Below are 12728 nucleotides of genomic sequence, written 5' to 3'. Positions count from 1 at the left end.
TAGAATTAAAATGATTATTTAATGTTTTAGTGTTCTGCTTAAATATTTGCAGATATTACTTTATTTTTCTCTGGATGTTGCCTGCTATTACTACAAGTAAAATGTTGAAATTTTGTTGGACAATGATAGATGAAAAAATCTACAATCCTTTTTTATTCCTAAAATTCAATAAAGATGGAAGTTTTTGTATCTAAATATAATTTTTTTTATTTTACAAAAAAAAGATTAAATTATCAAAATAGTTTTATTTTTAAGATTGATTTAAATCTCATTATTAGACTTGTGTTACTTGTAAAATAATAATTATATTTATTTTCAGACAGAACAAAAAATAAAATAAGACTCAAAATTATAGAACTGAAGTCTATAGAAAAGGAAACCCTAGAACATTTCTTTAACAAACTAAAGTTAGTTAGTTTATATACTTTTAAGGATGACAACATCCAAAAAAGCGAATCTCTAAAATTAAACTGTAGGACAACGCAAAACTTAACACTTGTAGAGAGTCAAAACTAAATAAGCAGAATACAAAGGGGGAGGTAGGTTTTGGTAAAATTCCGGTAAAGGTGTGAGTTTTAAGGCCAAAAAACAGTAGTAGAACGTTAATATTCACTAAATATAAATATATAAAATCTTTTGTCTATGTTTCTATTCAATAAGGGTACACGTATTTAGTGAATATTATCGTTCTTCTACTGTTTTTAAACTTTAAAACTTATACCTATACAAGATTTTAGCACAATACCTCCCCCTTTATATTCAAAGCAAAATTTCTTGAAGTCAGGATACTGTTTTAAGGATATGCTTACGATTTTTGAACTAGACAATTCACAATAGAGTTTATTAGTCTACCCTGTTATCCTAGGAATTATTATCTAAAAATCAGCATGTTTTGATAAAAACATTCTGTTAAAGATTATAAAGTTGCTACACATTTTAAATCGTAACTAATAGAAGATTGTTATACCAAATAAGACATGGAGTTAATGAGATAGTTTTCATAATGACAGACGTACAAGAATACCTTGAGTATAAAGTAAATAAAATTATTACTTGTAATTCTACAAAGGTATTACATTTTACATTATTATTTATTCTAGGTGCAAGAACAATAAATAATCCATCATGAACAAGTGTCATATCTGCTGCAGGGAATTTTTAAAAAAGAAATATTTAACAGTGCATATGAGAATCCATACAGGAGAAAAGCCATTCAAATGTGATACATGTGAAAAAGCATTTATTGAGAGAGGCAATTTAACAAAACATATGAGAGTTCATACAGGCGAGAAGCCATACAAATGTGGTTTTTGTGAAAAAGCTTTCCGTACAAGTAGTGACTTAATTGTCCATGAGAGAATCCATACAGGAGAAAAGCCATACTCTTGTGATACATGTAAAAAGGCTTTCTCTCAACGAGGTTTTTTAAGAAAGCATAAGAGGAGACATAAATCAAAATGGAATATTGTCACACCTTCTGCTTCTACCATTTTTGTTGATTGTGGTGAAGCTAATATAAAGATGGAAATAAAAGAAGAAGAAACTCTTGATGAAGATCCTCTCTCTATCAACATGGAGGCTGAGAATGTTGAAAAAACTATAAAACAGGAAATAGAAGAAGGAATTCAGAATAAAGATTCTCTTTCTTAATTTTCATAATTTTCATCCAGAACAAAAGTTTAGCAACTAACCTAACCTTGTACAATTACATACCCAATTTACTCTAACCTAAGTTTTAGGACTATAAATTTTTATAAAAGGGGGGGGTGCGTAATGACATCTATTCTTAATCCGTGAGCAAAATGGTCTAAATATTGAGCTAGATCCTTCAAACTTGGTATATAAGCCTAGTCCTATAGGTATTACATCTAAATGGCAAAAAAATCCAAAAATTTTTATTTTTAGGTTAGGTTAGGTAAGAAAAACCCTGCGGAAATGGGGTTTTTAGGCTTTTTTGGTCTATATTGATGTGGAAACTTACCTTAAATTGTGTTTTCTTAGGGTTTTAACCTAAATACACTGTATCTATTCATAAGGACATTATTTAAGATGATTCAGCAAGTTGGGGACCGACCCCAGGGGGCTAGGTGGGTGGCCCGCAAGGGTTAAGTGCATTTTTTCCAATATACATGTTGTGACACATCAAATTATAGGTTTTTTAGGTCAAGGAACTCAAATTCAGAGCTAAAATAAGCATTAGACTAATCTGAAGCTAGCCCCAGCGGGCTAGGTTGGTGACCCGCAGGGGTTAAGTGCATTTTTTCCAATATATATCTTGTTATATATCAAAATATAGGTTTTTTAGGTCAAGGAACTCAAATTCTGAGCGAAAATTAGCATTAGACTAACCTGAAGCTAACCCCCCCGGACTAGGTTGGTTTTCTGCAGGGCTTAAGACCATTTACCTAACCTAACCTAGAAACTTACTTATATTTTTACAGGTTTTTTTCTTGAATAAACTGTGTCTATTAATGAGGACTTCATTTAAGATGATCCAGCAAGTTGGGGACCGACCCCAGGGGGCTAGGTAGGTGGCACGCAGGGGTTAAGTGTATTTTTCCCAATATATATGTTCTGATACATCAAATCATAAGTTTTTAGGTCAGTAGCTCAAATTCAGAGCTAGAATTAGCATAAGACTAATCTGAAGATAGCCCCAGCGGGCTAGGTTGGTGGCCCGCAGGGGTTAAGTGCATTTTTTCCAATATATATCTTGTTATATATCAAAATATAGGTTTTTTAGGTCAAGGAATTCAAATTCTGAGCGAAAATTAGCATTAGACTAACCTGAAGCTAACCCCCCCCCCGGGCTAGGTTGGTTTTCTGCAGGGCTTAAGAGCATTTACCTAACCTAACCTAGAAACTTACTTATATTTTTACAGGTTTTTTTCTTGAATAAACTGTGTCTATTAATGAAGACTTTATTTACGATGATCCAGCAAGTCGGAGACCGACCCCAGCGGGCTAGGTGGGTGGCCCGCAGGGGTTAAGTGCATTTTTTCCAATATACATGTTGTGATACATCAAATTATAAGTTTTTTAGGTCAGTAACTCAAATTCAGAGCTAGAATTAGCATAAGACTAATCTGAAGCTAGCCCCAGCGGGCTAGATCGGTGGCCCGCAGGGGTTAAATGCATTATTTTTAATATATATCTTGTTATATATCAAACTATAGGTTTTTAAGGTCAAGAAACTCAAATTCAGAGCTAAAATTGGCATAAGACTTACCTGAAGCTAACCCCCGCGGGCTAGGTAGATTTTCCGCAGGGATTATGTACATTTTACCTAACCTAACATAGAAACTTACTTATTCTTTTTGTTTTTTTTCCTTGAATAAACTGTGTCTATTAATGAGGACATTATTTTAGATAATCCAGCAAGTTGGGGACTTCCCCCAGCGGGCTAGGTGGGTGGTCCAGAGGTGTAGTGCATTTTTTCTTAAGTATGTGTTGTCATACAATTATTCAATCATAGGTTTTTTAGGTCAAGAAACTCAAATTCAGAGCTATTTTAAGCATTAGACTTATTATATTATATTATATCATCCTTATACTAAAGTAACAGGATTTCTGTGTGTCTGTGTGTTTGTACCGAAGGAACTCGCTAACCGCTGAACCGATCGGGTTCTCCTTAACAGGGTAGCTTCTCATAGGTCCTGGGAAGGTTTATAACTATTTTCTTAGGGGGTGGGACACCCCCAACTCCCCCCAAAAAAATATAAGTAAGTTTCTAGGTTAGGTTAGGTAAATGCTCTTAAGCCCTGCAGAAAACCAACCTAGCCCGGGGGGGTTAGCTTCAGGTTAGTCTAATGCTAATTTTAATTCCTTGACCTAAAAAACCTATATTTTAGAATTTGAATTCCTTGACCTAAAAAACCTATATTTTGATATATAACAAGATATATATTGGAAAAAATGCACTTAACCCCTGCGGGCCACCAATCTAGCCCGCTGGGGCTAGCTTCAGATTAGTCTTATGCTAATTCTAGCTCTGAATTTGAGATACTGACCTAAAAACTTATGATTTGATGTATCAGAACATATATATTGGGAAAAATACACTTAACCCCTGCAGGCCACCTACCTAGCCCCCTGGGGTCGGTCCCCAACTTGCTGGATCATCTTAAATGAAGTCCTCATTAATAGACACAGTTTATTCAAGAAAAAAACCTGTAAAAATATAAGTAAGTTTCTAGGTTAGGTTAGGTAAATGGTCTTAAGCCCTGCAGAAAACCAACCTAGTCCGGGGGGGTTAGCTTCAGGTTAGTCTAATGCTAATTTTCGCTCAGAATTTGAGTTCCTTGACCTAAAAAACCTATATTTTGATATATAACAAGATATATATTGGAAAAAATGCACTTAACCCCTGCGGGTCACCAACCTAGCCCGCTGGGGCTAGCTTCAGATTAGTCTAATGCTTATTTTAGCTCTGAATTTGAGTTCCTTGACCTAAAAAACCTATAATTTGATGTGTCACAACATGTATATTGGAAAAAATGCACTTAAACCTTGCGGGCCACCCACCTAGCCCCCTGGGGTCGGTCCCCAACTTGCTGAATCATCTTAAATAATGTCCTTATGAATAGATACAGTGTATTTAAGTTAAAACCCTAAGAAAACACAATTTAAGGTAAGTTTCCACATCAATATAGACCAAAAAAAGCCTAAAAACCCCATTTCCGCAGGGTTTTTCTTACCTAACCTAACCTAAAAATAAAAATTTTTGGATTTTTTTGCCATTTAGATGTAATACCTATAGGACTAGGCTTATATACCAAGTTTGAAGGGTCTAGCTCAATATTTAGACCATTTTGCTCACGGATTAAGAATAGATGTCATTACGCACCCCCCCCTTAAAGAATTAATTATTATAAGAATTAATTTTCTTTACTTAAATCATCAAGATACTGTTTCTGTTCATACATTCTTCTATCCTTTTGTGCAACAGTATGTAAACCTTTTTTAATTTTTTATTATTTTCTATTTTTTTATATTCAATTATTTAGTTCTTTTTATTAAGATTGTGTAAAATTATTATCATATTTATTTTCAGACAGAATGTAAAATGAAATAAGACTCAAGATCATATAATTGAATTCAATAGAAACAGAAATCTAGAGTAAGTTTTATCCTAGCAAATTTTAATAAGTAAATGTTTGTCTGTCTATATATAAAGACTTTGTTTACCACTGAAATGATTCAGTTCTCTTGAATCTTGATATAAGTATAGGTATAGTTTTAATTTTTGATGAAGTGTAGTACAAACCTATAATGGGAAAAGGCCACTGGAAAAATTTCCTATTCTTTCATTTAAAATAGTAATGATTTTCCTTAAAAGTGAGTGCAGCTCATAACTCTTTCCCCACCCCCCCACCCCCTCTATATTGGGGAGAATTTTTTCGTGCTTTTGTGTTTTACTTAAGTTCAGATTAAGTTTGGTTTATATTGGGTTGCATTGCAGCGCTAGTACAAAACAGGTCTTGCAGGGTAGGCTCCAGGACATTTTATGTGTTAAAAAGAGGGGTTGTGGGTTGCTTATGCTCGCTAGGTACATTCAGGTAAAGCACTAAAATGAGAAGTAATGTTGTTGGTTAAACTTCCTCCTCCCCACCACCCCCAATTCACTAAAGCACAGCTAATAGTCAAATACAAAATAATGAAAGCAAAGAACAATTATATTCTATTCAGAATATGCAATAAAATAAAAAATGCTTGAATTTATTATCTTTAATTCACACAAGTTACAAGTTAAAATTACATTAAAAATTATTTATTCCAGGTGCCAAAACAATTAATAATCCATCATAAACAAGTGTGATATCTGCTCCAAGGAATTCTCTTACAAGAGTAATTTAACAGTGCATATGAGAGTTCATACAGGCGAGAAGTTATTCAAATGTGATTCATGTGATAAAGCTTTCTCACACAAATATGCGTTAGTTTATCATAAGAGAATTCATACAGGTGAAAAGCCATTCAAATGTGATACTTGTAAAAAGGCTTTCACACAACGAAGTACATTAATTGAACATAAGAGGATCCATACAGGAGAGAAGCCATACTCCTGTGATATATGTGAAAACGCCTTCTCACGACAAAGTTTATTAACTAAACATAAGAGGATCCATACAGGAGAGAAGCTATATTCCTGTGATATGTGCCAAAAAAATTATAAATCAAATTCAGAATTTTCAAAACATAATAAATCAGCTAAACATCTCAAAAAATTAGAATCTACTACAGTTCCACCATCTGCTTCTACCAGTTTTGTTGATTGTGGTGAAGCCAATGTTAAACTAGAAATAAAAGAAGAAGAAACTCTTGATGATGAAGATCCTCTCTCTTTCAATATGGAGGCTGAGAATGTTGAAGACACTGTAAAACATGAAATAGAAGGAGAAGAAATTGAAGATAAAGATTCTATCGATATCATACAACATAAAATTGAAACATGATAAACAATTGGCTTTCTTATATGAAATACCAAATTTTGTAAGTATTGTATTATTTTAAATATTAAAGTGGGTGGGGGGTGGGGGGGTACTTTTGCCACTTTCGCTTACTCGGTCATTTTTAGGCTATATATTAATGTTATTTGGGTTAAAACTTTATCTTTAGGTTATATTGTCTAACATTAATACCCAGCCTAATTATCACGGAGTAAGTGAAAGTGGCAAAACTCCCCCCCTCCCCTGCCAACCAATATCTGTATATATTATTTTTCTAATTTTGCTGGTTATTTAAGATTATTTGGTTGGTGGGTAAAACATATTTTTTTCTATTTTGCAAATCAAAATCATTTTTGTATCTTTTGATTTTTTTTCAGATAACAATGAAATGAAAGTACAATTTTTCCAGTTTTTATTTTAATAAATAGCTAAGATAAATCAGGTAAATGGGATTACTTTCATTAACCATTAATAGTCGGGCCCCTTGCCGCACCTTTATAGGTCGGAGTGGGGGGCATACAACGCCCCCCCCCCTATTATCTCAGCTACTATTAGACCTAGAGGGCTAAAAATTGTTGTGAATGTCCCCTGTTTCATGAATTTCTGACTATTAGTGAGTCAAAGTCAATTTTCGCTTCCTTCACCCTTTTATTTAGCAACATTTGTTTTTAGGTCCTTTTTTACTTAATCATAATTTCTTGCTTAATGTCATAGTAAAAAATAAAAAAAATATTATGGTAAGATCAATCTCTCTCTTTCTAGAATACTAGCGGCTGATATTCAAAGACTTTATTCAAAGTTGAACATGCAGTTATCTAACCTCTTTAAGACAATGGCTAATAGATTGACAAATAGAATTACACCTCTTTTAGATTAAAATTAGTGGTTGAAACTTTTAAACGCTCAACTTAATAAACCAATCATCCAATCAAAATTCAGTAAAAGTCCCCAAAAGTTGTTAAGCCAGCCAAATAATAATTAAATGTTATTGGGAAACTTTGGAAACTATTTTAATATCGAAGATATATTGCTCAAGTTTTATGTAAAGGGGGGGGGGGAATGTGGTGACTCGTCACACGACATACCAGCAATTTTATTTTGGGTGCTACTCCCTTAGTTTTAGAGATAATTGGATGAAATCTTTTTGATTGTGTCACTAATTACCCCAAGTTTTGGTATCTTTCAAAAAAAAACAGCGGCGGGACCGCCGCTCCCGCCGGCCGCCGCCGTTTTCCGCCGCCACCAAAAAAATTTTTTATTACATTTCTCGCCGAATTAGGCAATTTTGAATCATATGAGACCATGTTATTTTTTCAAATTTTTTTTGGGGCGGTGGCGGAAAACGGCGGCGGCGGATTGCGGGAGCAAGGTTGCTTGCAGTCCCGCCGCTGTTTTTTTTTTGAAAGATACCAATAGTTGGGGTAATTAGTGACACAATCAAAAAGATTTCATCCAATTATCTCTAAAACTAAAGGAATAGCATACTGTATTTAAGTTATACCTTCTTAAACTCGCATTCGGCGAGAAATGCAAAAAAAAATTTTTTTTTGGTGGCGGCGGAAAACGGCGGTGGCCGGCGGGACCGGCGGTCCCGCCGCTGTTTTTTTTGAAAGATACCAAAACTTGGGGTAATTAGTAACACAATCAAAAAAATTTCATCCAATTATCTCTAAAACTAAGGGAGTAGCATACTGTATTTAAGATATACCTTCATAAACGAGAATTCGAAAAAAATGACTAAGTCCCCCCGCAGGGTTGCTTGTAAGGGGAAAAGTTTTTGAAAAAAATAACATGGGCTCAAATGATTCCAAATTGCCTAATTCGGCGAGAAATGCAATAAAAAAATTTTTTTTGGTGGCGGCGGAAAAGGCGGCGGGTGGCGGGAGCGGCGGTCCCGCCGCCGTTTTTTTTTAAAGATACCAATAGTTGGGGTAATTAGTGACCCAGCCCAAAAGATTTCATCCAATTATCTCTAAAACTAAGGGAGTAGCACCCAAAATAAAATTGCTGGTATGTCGTGTGACGAGTCACCACATTCCCCCCCCCCTTTTCTGACATTCTGTTTTGTTGAGCTAGGCTTTTATAGATGTTGTCAGAATTATCTTGATGAATCCTTTAAACCTAAGGTACAATAAATAAGTAAAATTGTGACTAAAAAGGTCGATTGTTCTTTATAAAGATGATTATTTAGCTTTTTAAAACAACGACTTTTTGATTTTTACCTTAATGTTGTGTGAGAGAGGGGTAGATTTCTGCAAGAATCCGTAAAGGTTATATTGTGTTATAAGGTAAATAAAAATTTATTTTAACTTTAAAAAAAAATTTGTCTATAGTTCTTTTCAATAAGAAATACACATATTTAGTGAATATTATCGTTCTACTACTATTTTTAAGCCTTAAAACACACACCTTTACGGATTTTACCAGAAACCTACCCCTTTTTCTATCGTTATTGTTTTAATACTAAATCATACAAATAATTTCAGGAGATTGAGAGAGGATATACCAGCATGAATACCTGTGATATTTGTAACAAGAATTTTACAAAAAAATCTAACCTGGTTGATCATATTAGGGTTCATACGGGTGAGAAACCATACTCATGTGATCAATGTGAAAAGTCATTTTCTAAGAATAGTGATTTGACTAGACACAAACGAATCCACACTGGTGAAAAGCCATACTCATGTGATCAATGTGAAAAAGCTTTCTCAAACCAAAGTTATTTAATTGTCCATTAAAGGATCCATACAGGAAAGAAACCATATTCTTGTGATACATGTGAAAAAGCTTTCCGTTCGAATGTTGAGTTAACTAAACATAGAAGGATCCACATAAAAGAGTTAACAGAAGATAAAGCAGGTGAAAAGATATATGCATGTGATAGGAACTCAACTAAAAAAAGAGTTACAGGTCTGAGATTTTGCATGGCAGTTGCTTTATAGGGGTACAATATGGAACTGTGAAGAAACGGCGGCGCAACCGCAGAACACCGCCGTTTCCCGCCGAAATTTTTTTTGCCTTTTCTTGTCGGTTTTCGGCGGTTGCGCCGCCGTTTTTTCACAGTTCCATATTGTACCCATATAAAGCAACTGCCATGCAAAATGTCAGACCTGTAACTCTTTTTTTAGTTGAGTTCCTTTGACTTTTAGGTTTGGTTTCAAAAAGTGTCACTTTCGCCCCCACCCCTTTAAATATGATGAACAATTGGTTTTCTTATATTAGATTCTGAATTTTGTAAATATTGTGTTATTTTAATGTAAATATTAAAGGGAGAGTGGGGGGGGGGGGGGGTTGTCACTTTCGCTTACCCCCTTATTTATTAGGCTTGTTATTAATGTTAGACTATATTTTAGGTTATTTAAGATAAAGGGAGGAGTAGGTTGCGCCAAAAATCCGTAAAGGTTGTGAGTTTTAAGTAAAAAACAGTAGTAGAGCGATAAAAATTTATGTTAACCTAAAAAAAATTGTCTATAGTTCTTTTCAATAAGAAATACACATATTTAGTGAATATTATAGTTCTACTACTATTTTTAAGCCATAAAACTCACACCTTTACGGATTTTTAGCGCAACCTACTCCTCCCTTTTTACTTTTATGTTTGTCAATCCTAAAAATCACAGAGTAAGTGAAAGTGGCAAACCCCCCACCCCACCACCACCCTTACTTTATTTTTATAAAATCTGTATATATAATATTTTTCTACTTTTGCTGGTTATTTTAGATTGTTTGATTTAAAATAGTTTTTTTCTTTTTTGAAAATCATTTTTTGTAACTTTTGATTTTTTTCAGATAACGGATCACAATGAAATGAAAGGAGAATTCATTTGAATAAATCAGGTAAATGTGATTACTTTTATCAATTCTGCCAGAGTTTATTTTCATCATTTCTTGCAGAATCAGACAATTTGGAATCATTTGGGATTTTTTTATTTTTTCCTTACAACTAACCCCTGCGTAACAAGCTAAATCTTAGTTTTATTAGTGAGCTACTCACTTCATTTTAAGACATTCAAACAAAATATCTTTTTCGCTGACTTTTTTACCTTTATAAGCAACAGCACTACTTTCACAGTAGCCAAAGAGTCCACACAGGGGTTAGTTAGAATAGATTAGATTCAGAATCAGAAGTAAGTAAGTTTTCAACATGTGTACTAGGATAATTTTGTCCATAACATTAAATAAAACACCACGCCATATCTGGAATACTTTTAGTTATTTATTGATGGACTCACCCAACATATAGAGAAGCTATACTAGTTTTCATAGTGATAGACGTACAAGAATATTTTGTTTATAAAGTAACTAAAATTATTATTATTCATTCAACACAAGTATTACATTAGATATTATTTATTTCAGGTGCAAGAACAATTAAGAATCCATCATGAACAAGTGTCATATCTGCAGCAAGGAATTCTCTAGAAAGAGTGTTCTGATAAGACATATAAAAATTCATACAGGTGAAAAAGCATTCAAATGTGATACATGCAATAAGGATGTCCGAACAAGTAATGAGTTAACTCTCCATAATAATTTGGATTATTTATTATGATATATGTAAATGGTAGTATTCTGATTTCATTACATTAAGGAGATTAATTTTACCTGTTCTAATCCGTATTTACAAAAATGTTCAATTCTACAAAGTTATAATCCTAATAAATCAAATTTTTATTTTATTTCTCTGTAATATAGAAAATCAATTTTTCTGAATATTTTTTTTTATTTCAGATGCAAGAACAAAAGAACCCACAATGGACAAGTGTGATCTTTGCAAGAAGAAAATCTCTTCCAAGGGGAACTTGACATTACATATGAGAATTTTTGAGGAGAAAAACTGTTCATTTGTGATTTATGTGAAAGGACTTTCTCAGGGATAGATCACTTGAAAATTCCAAACACGGATGAGAAAATATTCAAATGTTGGATATGTACAGAAACTATCCATACAAATTGTGAGATGTTTCTCCATAAATCGATCCATACAGGAGTAAATCCATATTCTTGTGATACATGTGGAAAGAATTTCTCACAACAAAGTAATTTAATTGAGCATAAGAGGATTCATACAGGAGAGAAGCCATTCTCTTGTGATACATGTCAAAAAGCTTTCCGTACAAGTAGTGAGCTAACTGTCCACAAGAGGATTCATACAGGAGAGAAGCCATACTACTGTGATACTTGTGAAAAGACTTTCTCACAAACAAGTCGATTAACTGTCCACAAGAGGATCCATACAGGAGAGAAGCCATACTCCTGTGATACATGTGGAAAGTCTTTCTTACAAACAAGTCGAGTAACTGAACATAAAAGGAGCCATACAGGAGAGAAGCCATACTCTTGTGAATTATGTCAGAAATCTTATAAATTAAGCTCAGACCTGTCAAGACATAAAAAAACAGCTGGACATCTCAAAACGCTAGAATCTTCTAAGAATACAGATCCATCTTCTGCTTCTACCAGTTTTGTTGATTGTGGCGAATCTGATATAAATCTAGAGATAAAAGAAGAAGAAACTCTTGATGAGGATCCTCTCTCTATCAACATGGAGGCTGAGAATGTTGAAGAAAAATTATAAAACAGGAAATAGAAGAAGAAATTCAGATACTATATCTATAAAGATAGAGAGTGTGGAAGTAATTATAAAAGAGGAAATGAAGGAGGAAGAAGGAATTGAGGGTGAAGTATTTGTTTAAGTAGATAAACATAAAAATGTTTGATAAATGAATGAACCTTGAATAACAAAAGTAGATCGGGTAATAATAACAGCGTTCCTACAAAAGACCAACTCTACTAAAGACCAACACCTACATAAGACCAACACCTATATATTGTTTATATTGTTATATAAACATCAGATTTATTTAAAAAGTAATACATAATCAATACATAGCCTCAGCGCTCGGCCCCCTGTCCTGCCTAACCGCGGGCGCTCGGCCCCCTTGCCTATAACCTAACCTAACCTTACCTAAATATTGAGAAAAAAAATATTTCAAATTTGAAAAAAATCTACCAACCACGAAATTCTAAACTATAGATAAGTTAATGTACATTAAACATTCATACATAGTTGGGGTTAGGTTAGGTTATAGGCAAAGGGGCCGAGCGCCCGCGGCTAGACAGGCCAGGGGGCCGAGCTCTGCAGCCATGACCTTCTAGCATTAAGATTTTTTAAATGATGGTCTTTTGTAGGTGTTGGTCTTCTGTAGAGTTGCTCTTTTGTAGCCACGCCTAGTTGGTCTTTGTAGGTGTTGGTCTTTTGTAGCAACGCCATAA

At 34.0% G+C, this 12728-nt stretch overlaps 1 long non-coding RNA gene across 1 annotated transcript; it reads left to right on the top strand.

Moving 5' to 3' along the window:
* The first annotated feature begins 10239 nt into the window (after positions 1 to 10239).
* On the top strand, positions 10240 to 12202 carry LOC145321522 (uncharacterized). Its single transcript, XR_013880272.1, has 3 exons — positions 10240 to 10289; positions 10812 to 10912; positions 11184 to 12202. It is a non-coding gene; the product is annotated as an uncharacterized LOC145321522 (long non-coding RNA).
* The last annotated feature ends 526 nt before the right edge of the window (positions 12203 to 12728 follow it).

The sequence above is a fragment of the Acartia tonsa genome, chromosome 6, assembly GCF_053477335.1.
Source record: "Acartia tonsa isolate MP-2025a chromosome 6, ASM5347733v1, whole genome shotgun sequence".
In the NCBI taxonomy this organism is placed as follows: domain Eukaryota; kingdom Metazoa; phylum Arthropoda; class Copepoda; order Calanoida; family Acartiidae; genus Acartia; species Acartia tonsa.
The sequence above is the reverse complement of the archived record's forward strand: the minus strand, read 5'-3'. Positions and strand labels throughout refer to the sequence as shown.